This window comes from Triticum urartu, chromosome 7A, assembly GCF_056163025.1.
Source record: "Triticum urartu cultivar PI428250 chromosome 7A, HENAU_Tu73, whole genome shotgun sequence".
Taxonomy (NCBI): domain Eukaryota; kingdom Viridiplantae; phylum Streptophyta; class Magnoliopsida; order Poales; family Poaceae; genus Triticum; species Triticum urartu.
This window is the reverse complement of record NC_141879.1, coordinates 252,866,785-252,883,409: the sequence shown is the minus strand read 5'-3', so window position 1 is coordinate 252,883,409 and position 16,625 is coordinate 252,866,785. Positions and strand designations below refer to the sequence as shown.

Genomic DNA, 16,625 nt, shown 5'->3' with positions numbered 1-16,625 from the left:
ACATGTCGAGTTCACATGTGCAGAGTACATACAAGTGGGTACAGGCTCTTGGGGATCTTGTTCGGACGAGGAAGAGGGCGGCCCCTGTTGAGTATCTCTATCCTCCTTTCACCACAAAGCAAAACTCTAAAAGACACAGAAAAAGGGAGGGACCAAAAAAATCTCACTCACTGAAGTCTCTTAGCTAATTATTAGAGAAACTAAAAAAGGCCAAAAGGAGGTGTCCATTAAAACGCTAGCAAGTACCACTATATCTAGCTCTCTTTCTCCAGGGCTGCAGAAGAGATGGGCTCCTAACAACCTTCCCCGAAACAACAAAAAACAGAGAACATGAGTAAACATGTGGACTCTGTTACGAAAAAGTATATACGTCGGCGATGGTGATCTGGTGTGAGGAGTGAGCTTTTCCAGTGCCCGGCTAACAAATATTATAGAACTTTTTATCATTTCAAGCATCAGTTCTATTAGAATTCCCGTGTACATATAGAACAATTTCTAACTATTATTCACCCACATGTTTACCAGAATGTAAAAGAGATAAAAAAAGAACTCTTAGAGCTAAAATGAGCTCCAATAATCCAGGCAGTACGCACTTCCGAATTTATTGGTGACTGGAGTATCAGTGATATACTCTTAAAAGGTGCGTACTTTAGTCTAGCATATCAAACATCATCTGCCTCCTAAACATTTAAAAGCAAGTAAAATTTAAGTTTGGGTGTATGGTCTGATTACCTCGATCCCCCACAATGATTCAGTGCATAACCAAGCCCATGTCTGATTTGATAAATCTTCTACAATTTCTTATCCTTGTTAACTGTGCCTGCCTTGCAACTCTAAATCTTCAACTACAACAACAATCAAAGCTTTGTCCTCAAATTGTTTTCAGTAATTACTGCAGAAATATTAGATGATGAAGCTTGTGCATAACCACTAAATACACAATAAGAAACAGGCCAAAGAAAGCCACCTAGGAGTATGGCAGGATGAACACCTAATTTCACTGGAGCTGGTGCTCGGAACTTGATGAACAGAGACACCACAATGCAGGTCGCAACTCGAAATAATTGTCTTATGGATTTCACATGTTAAGCAAGCATACCAGAGGCATGGCTTACCTTGAATGCATCTTTGTTAGCCGGTTAGCCCTGTCATCTTCGTCCAGGCGGTTACAGCAAAAATTCCATAACTTTCACCCTGTTCCAATCAACGATAAACAAAGAGAAGATAAGTGTCCAACAGAAATTTTCTAAAGAAATATTTCCAATAGAAAATTGAAAGGAAGTTAGATGTAGACTCACATGTCGTGCGACGTTTCAGTAATGCACACACACACACAAAACTTGTTGTGTTCCATTCTCGCACCGTCAATGTCCTCTCTCACTAAGAATTTTGAACACCTGGTCAGCAACCAAGGTGAGCAACCTAAACCATATGGTGTAACCTGGTTCTTTTTTAGCATTTAGACATCGATACATACCTCAACAATTGTGTATTGGAAGAGGTTGACCTCTTTACCCTGTGAATGAAAGCAAGTGAACAACCAAGATTAGGAAATACAAGAACAGATTGTGCTGTAAAAAATACCGAAAGTTGCTTCACCTCTGAATGATCCAGTAACAATACTAACAAAATTTGTAAATGAACTTGCCTGAATTATGCATCAACATTATTCAGTCCATGCTAAAGTTTGAGATTTCTGCAGTTTTATCTTGACTGAATTACTCCAGTAAGTTGCAGCAAGCATAACATGGAGCATAACTCCAGTAAGTTGCATTTTATCTTATCTGTATTACTCCAGTACCTTCCATGGCGACCCAGGAAGTAGCAGAGCAGTGTTCTTCCCTCCTTGTGGCCTGCGCGCATGATGCATCAGGGAGGGCAGCAGCCTGCATGTCCATAGCTGCTGGTGTTGTTGGCCCTTCCATGGCGTCGCCCTGTGTCATGGAGAAGGGGGTCAGAGGAGGGGGGAGAAGAGACGGGGTGGGTCAGAGAGAGAGAAGTGGAGGGATTCATACCCAATGGATCCATGGCTGTCTGAGCTTGCTGGCTAGGGATTCGGGTCCTCCGCCGCTGCGGCTGCGTGATCGTGGAGGAGGACAGCGCTGTGAGGTGAGGAAGAAGGCCCGCTCCTCTACTCCGGCGCGCTCCACATCAAGCGCCGCTGCGAAGCCGGCGTCGACGCACGCGGATCCAGGGAGGTTGGGGGTCGGGCGGCGCCGGGAGTGAGGGAGGAGGTGGGGGCGGGGCGGCGCCGGGAGTGAGGGAGAAGATGGGGGTCGGGAGGCGCCGGGAGTGAGGGAGAAGGTGGGGGCGGGGCGAGCCAGGATCGGGGGAGGAGATGGGGGTGGCCGACACCGGGAGCCGGGGAGGAGGTCGGGGGCTGGCGGCGAAGGGATCTGGAGGGCCGACTCGCTCGCGCGTGCGTGTCGTGGAATTTTTTTCGTGGGTTTTTCTTCGTAGGTGGGAGGATGACGAAAATAAACCAGCAAAAATAAACCGCGCAAGCTATTCACCAACTGCTTCATTAGGAGTAGAGATTAGAGATTAGAGATTATTTATTTCCTGAAAATCTATTATTTGTTTCCTAAAGCAAATTGCATTAATGAGAGAGATCCATTGATTTGGCTAAGGTAGGAAAGAATCTATTATTTGTTTGCTAAAGCAAATTGTATTAATGAGAGAGATCCGTTGATTTGGCTAAGGTAGGAAAGAATCTATTATTTGTTTGCTAAAGCAAATTGCATTAATGGGAGAGATCCGTTGATTTGGCTAAGGTAGGAAAGAATCTATTATTTGTTTCCTAAAGAAAATTGCATTAATGAGAGAGATTTGTTGATTTGGCTAAGGTAGGCGGTTTTTGCGGTTCGTGGCGGCTCAGTGTGAGGTGGGACGAGGTACCAAAAAAACCATGAGAGGTGGGACGGAAAAAAACCTGGGAGGTGGGAGTTGTCCCTGGATAACCTACGAAATTTCGTAGATTTTTTAGGACGAAAAAAAACCAGCGGAGGTGGGACGAAAATTGACCAGCGGAGACTACCAACTGCTCCATTAGGAGTAGAGATACTCTTGTCACGAAACATAAGTACTGATGGGATGTGTTGATGAGACGGTCGATCTATGTCAGTCTCGATCTCACATTCCGATCTTGAGATGGGATGATCTCAACATCTTTCATTTTACTGGACAATCCGTCGAGGGTTTGTCCATGGCAGAGTAGGTCCGACATAATTATGTCGCTTTTCTTCAAACGATAAACATAAAGATTCAACTATGTAAATTAAACAGCCCTGCATCGCGACGCCTTTGCATGTCGGATCCGTCCTACATCGGATCCACGCGCAAGGGGCGAATGAGCCCTGTCGCCGCCGCCGCTGGTCGGGCTTCACCTAGTCATGCCCTCTAGCAGCGGTAGGGGAGGGCAGGAGCGGGAGGCGGGGCGCTAGGAGGCGGTTAGCGATCTCTCCCATCGCCTGCGAGGGCGACTCGGGAGGGTCCTCCGTGCCACAGTAGGTCGAACATAAATTGGAATTTTTTTTTACCGAAAAAGGGTTTCCCCCGCATTGTATTACAAAGCAACCAACACCGATGACATCGCAAAGGCTGGGGCGAGCAGCACAACAAGCCCAAAGGAAAATAGAAAGAAAGAAGAAGAAACAAATGCCCAAGGGGCCCATATCTGGACTAAGCGGGCGCCGCCAGACCCCGCCGCCGCGCCACCTCGCCGCCAATGGCAGCGCCGCCGCCTAGCTGATCTCCTGCACACCGGAACACCACCGAGAGGTGAATGGCCAGGGCTGCCAGCATCGCCCGGGCCAGGCCCGGAGGCGGGCGCCGGCGACGGCGGTGGGGAGGGAGGGGAGAGGGAGGGCTTGGGGAGAAAGGGGCCGGGGCACGTCCGGTCGCCCGCAAGGATACTGATTTGCATATTTGTATAGTTCTTATTTATACTGATTTATTGCAACGGCTCCCAGGTGGATGGACGGAGAGCTCGGGAATGGAGCGCACGGTCTTGGAAGCTTTCGACGGAGCCGCGGCCGGAGTCGACCCAGTCGTCGAGGGTGACCCGATCATCGGAGGCGACGTGAGTGATCACATGGGTGGTGTAGGACATCGATACGTGCCGATTGTTGGGCGGCATCGGTGGATGGACTGAGAGCTCGGGAATGGAGTGCACGGTCTTGGAAGCTTTCGACAGAGCCGCCCCCCAGAGTCGTGGGAGACGGCAATTAACGAGTTCCCCTGAGCCTTGATAGCGGCGAGAAGGCGTCGATGGGAGGAATCAGACAGCCAGCCGCCCCCGGAGTCGTGGGAGACAGCAAACGAGTTCCCCTGAGCCTTGATAGCGGCAGGAAGGCGTCGATGGAAGGAATCAGACAACCAGGTTACTCTCCATGACACGTGAACGGTCAGGCGAAATTGACGGGTGCCGGACCCCGGGTTGTCGTGCCGACATATGCTACCTACACTACTTAAGTAGGTAAAAATGCGCAACCAAATTACTATATAAATATCAGTTTAATTTTAAAAATATGCAAAAATAATGAGATCATTTGGATTTGTGGTTTAAAAGTTGCACATAATCAATGTTTGGTCAATAAAATTACTATCTTCTTTCAAACAGAGAAAGAAGGGCCACGTCGATCATATATTTCAGCAATATATTTTTGTGTGTGGATATATTTCAGTAATATACGCTATCTGACTTTCAAAAAAAAGTACTATCTGGTGGAGCGCGTAGGGAAAAAAGAAATACGGGTTGTCGTGCCGACATATGCTACCTACACTACTTAAGTAGGTAAAAATACGCAACCAAATTACTATATAAATATCAGTTTAATTTTAAAAATATGCAAAAATAATGAGATCATTTGGATTTGTGGTTTAAAAGTTGCAGATAATCAATGTTTGGTCAATAAAATTACTATCTTCTTTCAAACAGAGAAAGAAGGGCCACGTCGATCATATATTTCAGCAATATATTTTTGTGTGTGGATATATTTCAGTAATATACGCTATCTGACTTTGAAAAAAAAGTACTATCTGGTGGAGCGCGTAGGAAAAAAAGAAATACGGGTGACGGCGGACTCGAACCTTGGTCGCCAGTTCTGAAGGGAGTTGATCTTTCCACTGGGTTATCTCAGTCATTGTATAATATGTTGACGGACTTAAGCTTATTGAGCGAAAGTTTTCGCTAGCATATAAAGGAAAAAATCGCACGCTGGATCAGACGCCTGTCTGGTGGAGCGCGCAGGGCTCGCGCAATGTATCAGACCCGCGTCTGGTGGATTGCGCCGCTGTTTCCTTACCTCCTTCTTTCCCACAATTGTTTTCCTCTTTACTTTTCACGCGCCGGACCCTAGTCCTAAAAGAAAACTACCCCATAGCAACCCGAGTCGTACCTCGATCCCCTGTTCTGCCGCCGCGCAACCTGAGCGCTGGCCGCATCCAGTAGCCACATCATGGCGGCGCGTCCAAACAGCCCACGTCGGCGCCTCCCTGCCACTCCCCTCTCCCTCTAACCTTGCTCCACCACCCGTTGCTCGGCGCCTTCTGCTCGTCGGCCTCCTCCTTCCTGGATCTCGGCTGGTCGATCCTGCCCGTGGGCGCGTGGCTGGACCACCCGACACCTCAACTCCGGTGCCAACGGACCTGCCATCCTGCTCGCCTGCCCGGGTCTTCCGTGCGCTTCAGTGCAACGCCCTGCAACAGCTCTCCCGTGGTCAGCTGTCCCTCTGCTTAGCGCCGCTCGGACAGGCTCGTCTGTCTCCCTTGCGACCAACGACCTGAACAACAATAGTATGATTATCCCCTCATGTCTCTCTCTTTTTTTTTCATTGCAAGTGCAGCAAATTTAGATTGAAAATACTTCACATGGGCATTAGTACTGTGCTATACATACAACATAAGGATGCTGATTTTAGTATGAAAGTAGCAGACTAATTTTCCCTTGCTTGTTGTTTTATCGGTAGCTACTTTCATGTTCTTCCACATCTGCAATAATAAGATGGTTCAGGCAAATAATAAGATAGAAAATCCAGGCAAATTTCAAAACTGAATTTGATGAACATGAATGCCGTTCATATACTTCAGTTCAATTCAATCTATTCCCTGCTCATGTGCTTATATAATCGCAAAGCTGCTGTCTCGGGCTCCTTGGCTTAAGATGGTGTCTTCTTAGTGATGTTGCTCCAAAACATTTTAGGCTGCTTCACACTGAACCTTAAACCAAAGAGAAATTAAACAAAAAACACACTGAATGGAACTTAAGCAGAAACACACAGGAGCTTTAATTGAGTGAATCATTCAAATTAAACCATCTATAAAAATTCATATATGGCTGCAACCATTCAACTGAAACTCCTAAAGTAAAATTGCATGACAAGTATCATACATTGAATCAAGTAAAGAATCAAGCAAGTATCTTGAATCTGATATGTAGCGTGAGGTATGTACAACAACACATTCGTGGAGATCAGTAGCATAAAGGTATGCTATGTTCTTCAGCATAAGTTAAACAATCTGGTTGTTAGTTTTGAGCCGTGATCTCTTCACTGTCTCTGAATTTCTGTTTTTGCATTATCTAGCCAACTACTAAACTGAACGTATTTAAACTCATGTCACATATACTACCATGTGACAGTAGTACTATTTCTTCTTCCATCAACCAAATTTTGCTTTACAATGTATAGATAAATTTTGCTTTACCATGTGACAGTAATATTGGTATGTATGTATCCCTGTTGTCTTGTCTTGTAATGCAGCTAGTGATGCCGTTGGCTGTAATTTAGCTTCTAAAGCAGCTGTTATGGTTTTTTTAACAGGACTGGCTTTACGGAGATAAGGCAAAAATGACACGAGATAAGAGCTGGATGGACAGGGAAAGAAATTCTGGTGAGTGGCAAACTGGCATGAAGGATTTCTTGAATTTTGCCTTCGATGGTGCTCACCCAGACTCAACAGTCCCATGCCCATGTAGGAGATGTCTCAATGTTGTTCCAAAAACGAAAAAGGAAGCTCATACTGACTTGTTGTTCAATGGGATGGATCCAACCTACACTCACTGGATATACCATGGTGAACAATCCGATGAGGGAAGCATGTCTGAAGATTCTGATAATGAAGACGCTTTAGATGATGGTGCTGGGGTATGTGACATGCTCAATACTCTCATAAGGGGCACAAACATGGAAAGCAATGCAGACATTGGTGAAGGTGCGGGAGACATTTATGTGGATGCTTCCAGCGGTGATGAAAGGAACCAGGAGCCAAATGCAACAGCCAAGGTCTTCTTCGAACTATTGAAAGAGGCAAAAAAAGAGTTGTACCCAGGTTGCAAGGATTTCACGAAGCTATCTTTCATTGTGAAGCTTTACCAAATCAAGTGTGTGTCTGGGATGACCAATAGAGCATGTGACTTAGTTCTGCAGATGTTCACGCAGGTGTTGCCAAAGGGTCACTACATCCCTACTAATCTTGCAAAAGTAAGGAAGGTGATCCGAGATCTTGGGTTGGACTATAAGAAGATACACGCGTGCATTAATGATTGTGTGCTATTCCGTAAGATCTTGGGTTGGACTATAAGAAGATACATGCGTGCGTTAATGATTGCATGCTATTCCGTAATGAACATGCTGATGCAGAAGAGTGTCCTGTCTGTCATGCGTCTCGATGCAAATCTACTCCTACCAGTGATGAAGACAATGCATCAGGCCGTAAATCAAAGAAGCCAGTGCCACAGAAAGTTCTAAGGTATTTCCCACTCATTCCAAGACTGCAAAGGTTGTACATGACAGAATATATGTCATCACATATGAAATGGCATAAGGAGGGTCGGGTGGATGATGGCATAATGAGGCATCCTGCAGATTCGAAGGCGTGGAAGCATTTTGATAATAAATATTATAAGAAATTCTCAAAAGATGCTCGCAGTGCTCGGCTTGGCCTTGCTTCGGATGGATTCAACCCCTTTGGGCTCATGAGTATATCACATAGTACATGGCCTGTCATTCTTATTCCATATAACTTGCCACCTTGGATGTGTATGAAACAACAAAATTGGATTATGTCAATGATTATTCCAGGACCAAAGTCAGTAGGAAATAACATAGATGTGTACTTGCAGCCCTTGATTGATGAACTGAATGTTCTATGGGAGGATGGTGCTGACACATATGATGCTGCAACTAATAAAAATTCCAGATGTATGCATGCTTGTTGTGGACCATCAGTGACTACCCAACTTATGCAATGCTCAGTGGTTGGAGCACAAAAGGCAAGCTAGCATGCCCGTATTGCCACAAACATACAGATTTTTTATGGCTTAAGTATGGTCGAAAGCATTGCTACATGGGACACCGACGTTTTCTGCCCAGGACCCATAAATGGCGTCGAAACAAGTGTTTGTTCAACAACAAGACAAATAGTAGAGAAGCTCCTGTGGCACTTACAGGTGAACAAGTTGTGCGGGAACTTGATAGCATTCAGCATGCACCATTTGGATGGTCAAATAAGAGAAAGCGACCGGAAACTAATTGTTTGCATAATTGGCGGAAGAAAAGTGTATTTTTCCAGCTCCCATATTGGAAGCACTTGCTTGTCAGGCACAATTTGGATGTTATGCACATCGAGAAGAACATTTGTGACAGCATTCTGGGGACTTTGCTTGAGATGCTTAAGAAATCAAAGGATGGTGTGAAGGCTCGTCTTGATTTGGAGGACCTAAAAATTAGAAAGGACCAGCATCCAAAGCCCGGTAAGCATAAGTACGACATAAAGAAAGGTTGCTATACTTTAAAAAAGGAAGAAAAGATAATGCTCCTCAAGTTTCTGCAGAGCATTAAGATGCCAGATGGCTATGCATCACACATTAAGCGATGTGTAGTCCTCGATCAGTGCAAGATTAGTGGACTCAAAACTCATGACTGTCATGTTATATTTCAGAAACTTCTTCCTATTGCATTGTGCAAGCTTTTGCCCGAGAATGTTGCTAACCCATTACTTCAGCTGAGTAAATTCTTTTCTGATTTATGCTCCAAGGGGTTAAGGGATGAAGATTTGGAGAGGTTGAGCAAAACAATGGCAAAAACTCTATGTCATCTCGAGACGATCTTTCCACCAACATTTTTTGATATAATGATGCATCTCCCAATTCATCCTGCTGAAGAGGCCCGATTGGGAGGGCCTGTCTTGTACAGATGGATGTATCCAATTGAGCGATACTTGCGTACGCTCAAAGGATATGTGCGTAACAAGGCTCAACCAGAAGGTTCTATTGCAGAGGGGTACATACTTGAAGAGTGCATGACTTTTTGCAATCGATTCATTGATGGAATGCCTACCAAGCTAAGTCAGTCCGAACGTCATGAAGACGGAGGTACAGATCAACCATCAATAGGAATTAGCATCATGAGTAGAGTTGATTACTCCAAGAAAGGTTTTGTTTGTGAATCATTGTCTTTGGCTAAGATTAATCAAATGAGGCATTTCATAATAACAAACTGCAAGGAAACTGCGCCATGGATTGAGTAAGGATACTTATGTATTTATTTCATCGCATCATGATATGCATTAACACTTTCCTATTCAACTAACAATCATTTCTCTTTGAAGTGAACATCTTGAGGAGCTGACAAGTAAAAATTCTCCTAATCCTAAAAGGCATCACAAGGAAGAGTTTGTTGGCTGGTTTGAGAGACGGGTAAGTTTATTTCGCATTTTGACTAATGTTCCTCGTAGTAACGTACCAACATTGTACATTACAATCAAACATATTCTATTCCATGAAACATATCACAGAACTCCACAATGATGGGAAGGTCAGCAATCTTATTTATGCGCTAGCTAAAGGACCTGATCACCTTGCTCGTGTATACAACCGTACAGTTCTGAATGGATATTTCTTTCAGAATTCCTATATCGAGCAGGACTTGAGTACCCAAAATAGTGGCGTCATAGTCAAGGGCGATGCAACCATAGGAAATATTGATTATTATGGGGTGATCAAGAAAATCATATTTCTTGACTTTCCTCCTGATAAGGAGGTTGTTCTATTCTAGTGTGACTGGTTTGATGTGCCTCCTGCTAAAATAACTGAGAGTAAGGGGTATAAGAAGGACAAATATGGAATTATTGACCTTGACACTACTCTACACCGATTCTAGGGAGACCCTTACATTCTAGGCCTCCAAGCTCAACAGGTTTTCTATGTGAGAGAGGTGAAGAACCCTGATTGGGCAGCTGTTATTAAAATGAATCCACACAATTTGTTTGCTCCTTCTGTTTTAAATGGTGTAGGCCTTGATGAAGCTGTTAAAGCCGATGAAGGTGGTGAGGCAGACGTACTGGATGTCGTCGATGCAGAAATTATAGTGCCAAAGATTACAGTACCTGAAGAGATCACTAGTTGGTGCAGAAATGATGACGAAGGATCCAGCGTTGATGTTTCAGTCATAGAAAATATAAAACCTATTGAGTTTGAAGATGTCCAGTTCGAATCTGATGATGATACGGATGATGATGAGGCTTACGTAAATGATGGGCATGTTGCTCCTTTGGGACAAGAAGAATCAGATGATGACCAAGGGTTCTTTGTATAGTTTTTAATCTCTTGGTAAGGTGCTTTTCACATGTTTAAGCCATGAATATAAGTCCTGGAACTTTTTTGATGGTTACCTACGAGTAGTATCTCTCCTGAAGTTTAATCTAATGTGAAACAGGTTCAAATAAGGTACCCCCTGCATAGTGTCATCTATTGTGGCAAATGATAACAAAAGCTAGTGCCCAGCACTAACAGTTTGGTGATGAAGAGAAGAGAAGAGTAGTTGTTGTTCTTTTAGTGATGTTGCTATTTTGATAGTGATGCTATGTACGCACTGTTGCTATGAACTTTTGGTGTTTAGTGTTGTCACTTTTTTCATTACTTTGTCGTCAACTTATGGTCTTTTGTGTGAACAATCTATACAAGTATGGCTGCTGAAGCTTGTGTGCTTTCATGTTGAAACTTGTGTTATATATCTTGCTGAGATGGTTTGTTATATCCTACTAAAATCTTGTGGCATATGTCTTTATATATATATATATATATATATATATATATATATCTTGATGTAGTGTTGTTGATCTGATGATGAATTCTTGCTTGAAATTAGGTTGGGATACAACTGTTATGCTGCTCAATTGGTGGCTGAAGAGCTGTTTAAATGGAGCCTAGGAGTGTTCGAAAATAGCTAATATGCAACTTTGCTCAATTTCTCTGTTTAACACATAATTTTATATGGAATCTCCTTTTTTTATTAACAGCACACATAAATACATATAATCACATCAAGCAAGACAAAGAAAAATTAGGAAGAGAATGTGTGCTGCTCAGTGCTCACGACTCACCGTTGTGAGAAGGGCACTGAGCTTGCCGTCTTTCCGGTGCCGAGGACGACATTGCTACCGGTGGAGGTCAGTAGAGCAAGTGAAGGGTTTCCGCGAGTGTGCAACGCTCTGCACGCGCGTAAGCGAGCGTTCCTCCAAATTGTGGTACCACCGATGTCCACTTTGCAAGATATGTGACTAAAATGCAACTTAGGTGCAAGTTGAGGTACCTAATGTGTTAATACCTCTATAAACTAGTACGCCCCTTTAATCAGATCCTAAGAAATAGTATGATAAATCAAGGGAAAAACCAGGAGCACCGTAGAGAATATCGTTGCAATATCCTGCTCCTTTTTGGCAACACTAGAGGATTGTGGCATTATGTTGTACGTATTACCATGCATGCTCAATTTGTCGTAATATGTAATAGTTATTGCAACGCAACAAAGATGAGGCAAAAGTCACCCTATTACAACCAATACATGCTTTGTTGCAATACGAAGCCATATTTTTTGCAACTGTATCTATGACTAGCGCCACAAGTCAGAATTGTTGCAATATATGTCTAAATATAACCACAAAGATGTACTTTGTTGCAATACCTAGCCTTTAATGCAACAAGATGACACATTCACGCAACGGGACGGAACTGTTGCAATAGCACTATCATATTGCAACGTCGTCTTGTTGGGCTTCTATTGCAACAAAACGAGCACAAACCTCTGCACTTGGAGGCCCAACAACGTCTACAAGAAGAAGGTTGTGTAGTAGACATCAAGCTCTTTTCTGGCGCCGTTGCCGGGGAGGTTAGCGCTTGAAGGTATATCTTTAGATCTTGCAATCGAATCTTTTTATTTCATGTTTTGGCACTAGTTTAGTTTATAAAAGAAAACTATAAAAAATGGAATTGAGTTTGTCTCGTATGCTTCATCGTTTTAATATCTTTCGTGAGTATGATGGAAAGGAAAATTGTGCCAAAGTGTTAGAAGAAGAATGCATTAAAATGTTTGGCACTAAATATTTGAATGATGAGCATGATTGCAATGTTGTTAGTATGAATTCCTTGAATATCCATGATGCTAATGATATGCAAAGCCACAAGCTTGGGGAAGCTATGTTTGATGAAGATGATATTTTTTGTCCCCCAAGTTTTGATGAGAAAATTTATTATGATGAAATCATGCCTCCTATTTATGATGACTATACTGATGTAAGTGGATTTGGAGAGGTCATGATTTTATTTTGTGATGAATCCACTATTCCGGAAGAGATTCCAATTGATTATGAGAACGAAGTTGCTATCTATGATGATTATTGTGATGACTTGTATGCTATAAAGAATAATGACGTCCATGAAACTTTTCATCATGATTTTAGTTTTCAATTGGATTATGCCTCACATGATAATTATTTTGTTGAGTTTGCTCCCACTATTATTCATGAGAAGAATTTTGCTTGTGTGGAGAGTAATAAAATTTCTATGCTTGTAGATCATGAAAAGAATGCTTTAGGTGCTGGTTATATCATTGAATTTATTCATGATGCTACTGAAAATTATTATGACGGAGGACCATATGCTTGTAGGAATTGCAATAATATCAAGTTTCATCCCTATGTGCTTAAAGTTTTGAAGTTATGCTTGTTTTACCTTCCTATGCAAGTTGATTCTTGTTAACACAAGTTGTTTTCTCACAAAATCCCTATGCATAGGAAGAGGGTTAGACTTAAATGTGCTAGTCATATTCTTCATGATGCTCTCTTTATGTTTCAATTCTTATCCTTTATGTGAGCATCATTGAAATCATCATGCCTAGCTAGAACGATAGCGCTTGTTGAGAGGCAACCCAACTTTATTTTTGTTCCTAGCTTTTTGTTCCTGTTTAGAAACAAATTAATCATATATCCTATGTTACAATTGAGTTTTTATTTTTTAATTAGTGTTTGTGCCAAGTAGAACCGTTGGGAAGACGTGGGGAAAGTGTTGTTGATCTTGCTGTAAAAAACAAAAACTTTAGCGCTCACGAGAATTGCTGCCATTTTTTATTGGAGAGTGCTATTTAGTTAATTAGTTTTGGATATGATTAATAGATAAATTCCTCACGTACAGAAATTTATTTTAGAATTTTTGGGGTTCCATAAGTTTGCATTAGTTACAGATTACTACAGACTGTTCTGTTTTTGACAGATTCTGTTTTTCATGTGTTGTTTACTTATTTTGATGAATCTATGGCTAGTAAAAGAGTTTATAAACCATAGAGAAGTTGGAATACAGTAGTTTTAACACCAATATAAATAAATAATGAGTTCATTACAGTACCTTGAAGTGGTGTTTTGTTTTCTTTCGCTAACGGAGCTTACGAGTTTTCTGTTAAGTTTTGTGTTGTGAAGTTTTCAAGTTTTGGGTAAAGATTTGATGGATTATGGAACAAGGAGTGGCAAGAGCCTAAGCTTGGGGATGCCCATGGAACCTCCAAGATAATCTAAGGACATCTAAAATCCTAAGATTGGGGATGCCCCGGAAGGCATCCCCTCTTTTGTCTACTTCCATCGGTAACTTTACTTGGAGCTATATTTTTATTCGCCACATGATATGTGTTTTGCTTGGAGCGTTATTTTATTTTCTTTTGTTTTGCTTCTGTTTGAATAAAATACGAAGATCTGAAATTATTAAATGTTAGAGAGTCTTCACGTAGTTGCATAATTATTCGACTACTCATTGATCTTCATGTATATCTTTCGGAGTAGTTTGTCATTTGCTCTAGTGCTTCACTTATATCTTTTTAGAGCACGGTGGTGGTTTTATTTTATAGAAATAGATGAACTCTCATGCGTCACTTATATTATTTTGAGAGTCCGAAACAGCATGGTAATTTGCTTTGGTCCTAATATGATGGGCATCTAAGAGGGATATAATAAAAACTTTCATATAAAGTGCATTGAATACTATGAGAAGTTTGATACTTGATGATTGTTTTGAGACATGGAGATGGTAATATTAGAGTCATGCTAGTGAGTAGTTGTGAATTTGAGAGATACTTGTGTTGAGGTTTTTGAGTCCCGTAGCATGCACGTATGGTGAACTGTTATGTAACGAAGTTGGAGCATGAGATATTTTTTGATTGTCTTCCTTATGAGTGGCGGCCGGGGACGAGCGATGGTCTTTTCCTACCAATCTATCCCCCTAGGAGCATGCACGTAGTACTTTGTTTCGATGACTAATAGATTTTTGCAATAAGTATGTGAGTTCTTTATGACTAATGTTGAGTCCATGGATTATACGCACTCTCAACCTTCCACCGTTGCTAGCCTCTCTAGTATCGCGCAACTTTCGCTGGTACCATAAACCCACCATTTACCTTCCTCAAAACAGCCACCATACCTACCTATTATGGCATTTCCATAGCCATTCCGAGATATGTTGCCATGCAACTTTCCACCGTTCCGTTTATTATGACACGCTCCATCATTGTCATATTGCTTTGCATGATCATGTAGTTGACATCATATTTGTGGCAAAGCCACCATTCATAATTCTTTCACACATGTCACTCTTGATTCATTGCACATCCCGGTACACCACCGGAGCCATTCATATAGTCAAATTTTGTTCTAAGTATCGAGTTGTAATTCTTGAGTTGTAAGTAAATAAATGTGTGATGATCATCATTATTAGAGCATTGTCCCAAGTGAGGAAAGGATGTTGGAGACTATGATTCCCCCATAAGTTGGGATGAGACTCCGGACGAAAAATAAATAAATAAAAGAGGCCATAGAAGCCCAATTAAAAAAGAGGCCACAAGAAAAAGAGAACGGACCCAAATAAAAAAATGAGAGAAAAAGAGAGAAGGGGCAATGCTACTATCATTTTACCACACTTGTGCTTCAAAGTAGTGTTGGGTTTCGTAGTAATTTCAAAAAAATTCCTACGCACACGCAAGATCATGTGATGCATAGCAACGAGAGGGGAGAGTGTTGTCTACGTACCCACGCAGACCGACTGCGGAAGCGTTGACACGACGTAGAGGAAGTAGTCGTACGTCTTCACGATCCAACCGATCAAGCATCGAAACTACGGCACCTCCGAGTTCGAGCACACGTTCAGCTCGATGACGATCCCCGGACTCCGATCCAGCAAAGTGTCGGGGAAGAGTTCCGTCAGCACGACGGCGTGGTGACGATCTAGATCGGATATGAACTCCTTCATCCAGACTCCTTCGTTCGCTGCTTCCGAAGCAGCTATGTATTCCGCTTCACATGTAGATCCCGCTACGACGCTTTGTTTAGAACTGCACCAACTGATAGCTCCACCGTTTAATGTAAACACGTATCCGGTTTGCGATTTAGAATCGTCCGGATCAGTGTCAAAGCTTGCATCAAAGTAACCATTTACGACGAGCTCTTTGCCACCTCCATATACAAGAAACATATCCTTAGCCCTTTTCAGGTATTTCAGGATGTTCTTGACTGCTGTCCAGTGATCCACTCCTGGATTACTTTGGTACCTCCCTGCTAGACTTATAGCAAGGCACACATCAGGTCTGGTACACAACATTGCATACATGATAGAGCCTATCGCTGATGCATAGGGAACATCTTTCATATTCTCTCTATCTTCTGCAGTGGTCGGGCATTGAGTCTTACTCAATTTCACACCTTGTAACACAGGCAAGAATCCTTTCTTTGCTTGATCCATTTTGAACTTCTTCAAAATTTTGTCAAGGTATGTTGTTTGTGAAATTCCAATTAAGCGTTTTGATCTATCTCTATAGATCTTAATGCCTAATATGTAAGCAGCTTCACCGAGGTCTTTCAATGAAAAAACTCTTATTCAAGTATCCCTTTATGCTATCCAGAAATTCTATATCATTTCCAATTAGTAATATGTCATCCACATATAATATCATAAATGCTACAGAGCTCCCACTCACTTTCTTGTAAATACAGGCTTCTCCGAAAGTCTGTATAAAACCAAATGCTTTGATCACACTATCAAAGCATTTATTCCAACTCCGAGAGGCTTGCACCAGTCCATAAATGGATCGCTGGAGCTTGCACACTTTGTTAGCTCCTTTTGGATCGACAAAACCTTCTGGTTGCATCATATACAACTCTTCTTCCAGAAATCCATTCAGGAATGCAGTTTTGACATCCATTTGCCAAATTTCATAATCATAAAATGCGGCAATTGCTAACATGATTCGGACGGACTTAAGCATCTCTACGGGTGAGAAGGTCTCATCGTAGTCAATCCCTTGAACTTGCCG

At 42.3% G+C, this 16,625-nt stretch overlaps 1 pseudogene; it reads left to right on the top strand.

The window, feature by feature from the left end:
• The first annotated feature begins 6,819 nt into the window (after positions 1-6,819).
• Positions 6,820-10,595, top strand: LOC147959216 (uncharacterized; annotated as a pseudogene).
• The last annotated feature ends 6,030 nt before the right edge of the window (positions 10,596-16,625 follow it).